Raw genomic sequence first — 3,752 nt, forward strand, 5'->3', positions numbered from 1 at the left:
TTTTCTCTTAAATTTTCACATGATTTTTGGAAACCTCAAAATGTGAGTAAACAAGATGCAACAATGTTAGGCTATTTTGTTCTAATGTTAACAAATTCACAAGATTTTGTTGCTCTTAAGATTTATATAATCCAAGTAGCCAGAATATAATATTACTAAAACAACTTGTCTTTTCTATTCTTGACAAACCATATGCAAATTCATAAGTCGAAACATTGCTGAGTATTTTCTCCTTAAAACTGCAGTGAATCAAAGACAGTCTCAAAAACACGGTTTGAAATCGCAGGTGTTTCTGACATCTCAAACTACCTTGTAACCAATCACATCAACATACAGCCAGGCTTTAGCATATCATTAACTATTCTCTGAAGCTGGGGAGTCTCAAGAGATGCCATGTCATCCCGGTATATTTTTCAGTTGATATGAAAAATCGGGTACATTTAGAAATATAGCGGGTGAATGATGAACTATGCCTTTCTCCATTGACGTTCTGAGTTACTGAACGAGTGGATCTCTGAGCTGGTGCGAGTGAGTGGAGGTGGGGCTAATTTGCATATTCATAGCACCGCATATACTAAATTAGGCAAAGGTGTACACTCTCAGAAAAAAAGGTACGAAAGCTGTTCCTTTTAGGTACTAATTTGTACCATTAAGGTACCAATATGCACCCTTTAGGTACAAAAATGTACCTTTTAAAAAGGTACATCCCCAGTGACAGCTTTCGTACCTTTTTTTCTGAGAGTGTAGAGTTACATTCAAGCTATTTTAAGGCATGAAGATTTTTTTTTTCAAGGAAAAAAGCGTTTAAATGTGTAAATTTGGTGATCAAAGATGAGTTTTAAGGGATAAAATGATTGACTACAGGGGGACTTTAACTCTTTTCAGACAGATTACTGTGTGATAATGCAGCTGTTTTATTCACATATTCATCAAATCAAGTCAAGTCACCTTTATTTATATAATGCTTTTTACGATACAGATTGTTTCAAAGCAGCAGTGATAATATATAATATAATTATAATAAAATAATGCAACAAAGTTTGTTTTGGCTGGACAGCACCCAATACACATTCATAAACATATGAATATGAATATATGTCAGGCCACAAATCCACAATAAAACTATGCATGGGTGTTTGCTTTGGTGTTGCCACCCCTCGCAAGATGTTTCAAAAACACAAACATAAAAGTTAATATATTTGAGTGTGTGTTTCTCTCTCTCTCTCTGTGTGTGTGTGTGTGTGTGTGAATATTATGTAAATTTACACATGCATATTGATATATAATTACAAATATGAACATAAAAAGAGAACAGTGCACAAAAATGTCATATTGTGCATAAAAAGTAAAAAGCTCAATAAATCGGAAAAAAAAATTGCATTCATTTAAAAAAAAAACGGAGTGCAAAAACTTGTAAAAGAAAAGTAAACTTGTTTTTGCACTCAGCTTCTACTGTTTTTCAGTGCATTTTTGTGTTGTCGTTGTTTTTCTTGAAAGCAAGTACAGACTCTGTGTGAATGTTCAGATGTCTGCAATAACGACAATAAGCAGCAGATGTCAGCATTTATCTTTTGTTTCTGTCCGAGTGCACCTGTCAGAGAGGACCGCTCGTGACGTCCCACACCTCACCTTATCCGTCCCGCCCCTGACGTCGCACACACACACACACACACACATTCATTCACGCGCTCATAAGACTGAAAAAGCCTCGACTCTCAGCTCAACTCTACAGAAGGGACATGGTGGTGGAAAAAAATTGGGATTTTAATAAATCTAGACTGTGTTAACATATTATGAGTTCATGAGTGCATTTATGTTCTTTCAAGAACCAATCTATAAAAATAGATCTTCTCTGCACTTTCAGATTGACAAGTCTGTGCTCTCTGTCATGACTGATGAGCAAATGGCAAAGTATATTAATTCATATGGTGATCGACTGGCTTTCCTCTCCTTCTGTCAGCAAACAGCGTCCTGCTCACATGAAGAATCTCTGTTACAGAATTTGAGAGAGAAAACTGAAGCCGCGAAACTGGGATCAAAGTCAGCTAAAACTTTGAATGTTAAACCATGTGTCTTCCCTAAGCAAAAATAATAATTTATTGGCAAGACACAAAAATGTATGAATTGAAATAGGATGGCTTCACTTCTGCTGTAATGGAGACCAACAAGTGAGGACCAGTAATGGTGGTGGCACTAGACATGTGACGGCTGAAAAAAAAAAAACTGTTTTACAAATCATGGAAATGAGAAATAACCTTTTTTTCCCAAGTGGACAGTCACCAAAAGGTCCAGAAACAGACTTCACTTTTCATGTTTGTGATTTTAAAAGAACCAAATTCCTTTGGATAGCACTGTTGGATATCTGTATGAACAAACAAACTGAAAATGTTGAGATTTTACATTCGCACTAAACAGGAGGTGTGTGTCACAGACGTAGAGTCTTTATCTGATGGAGAAAAAGAGGAATGTAATGAACACTCAACACTTGGATTAGACAGTGATACTGAGAGACCTGCTGAAAACTGTTATCGCATGGATGTGACAGTGATTCTGAGGATTCAATCACACATATTGGATGACGGACGTTCATCTAAAAGAGACACCAAGTGTTAATAAAATCACCAAGACTTTGACTTTAAGTAATTTAAATGTATGCTGGGCTTCATTTTTAAATACAGTGACAGAATTGTTGTAAATGTGTTTAATTTAGCTGAGTGGCTATTAATATCAGTAGAGTACTAATTAATATTAGTAGAGACACCCAGCACTTCACACAGCTTCATTTCATCACCAAATGTTACCAAAAGAACCGGCACAGTCCAAAGACTCACAAGCGCCTCAAGTGACGAGGAGACTGATGAACTGTGGACTCAAAGTGTGTAGCAACCGAAGAGTCCACAGCATTCACATGATATACAACGAGGCTGTGAATGTGTTGACTTGACCGATCAGATTCCTCCACAACACAACAACATATCTGAAACCCTTGGAGATGATGATAAGGAAGACTCAGCTAAGTGGAATGAAGGTGATGAACTTGGACAAATACATGAAGACCAAACAATTGTGATGACATGGAATCTGAACGAGAACATCATACTGGTAAATGTGGTCCTAATGTACCAAATGTCTCAGTATAGATGTGAAAAAAGGAAATATTCAGACTAAAAGAGTTATAAAATAACCTTAAAACTATAATGTATATCCTAATTATAAAAAATAAATCCAGGGGGCTTTTAAGGTCACAGTACATACGATGTCCCCAGCTTTGTGCTTCTCACTCATCATAGGCAACTGTTACATTATCTACAGTGACACTTTTTTATGTTTTTGTAACAATGTGTCTCACTTTCATGTTTTGCATGTTTCATTTCATTCATACAGTACATTTATCTGTAAATGTACCTAAAAAGCTCAGTGTGATACACAAGAACATTCAGCGAGACAAAACTGACATTATTGTATAGTATATCAATGACAATAAAAAATAGATAGAAATATATATATAGGCTACTGTACTGTATATAATAAAATATTTATGTATGTTATAAAAACACTTTTATTTTATTATTTTATTAATGCAAGGTTTGCGTTCTCGAGCCGCCAGGGCTGTTGTTGTGCGGGTGAGCGGGCCGGAGCACGTTAAGGGTTTTCTGTGAGAACGGTGTCGTGTTAGCGGCCCTTAAGTTCATAACTAATGATCATTGTGACGGAAGTGAAACAAAACTAACTTTAGCTGGACAATAACTTTA

This window comes from Squalius cephalus, assembly GCF_949319135.1.
Source record: "Squalius cephalus genome assembly, chromosome: 1".
Classification (NCBI taxonomy): domain Eukaryota; kingdom Metazoa; phylum Chordata; class Actinopteri; order Cypriniformes; family Leuciscidae; genus Squalius; species Squalius cephalus.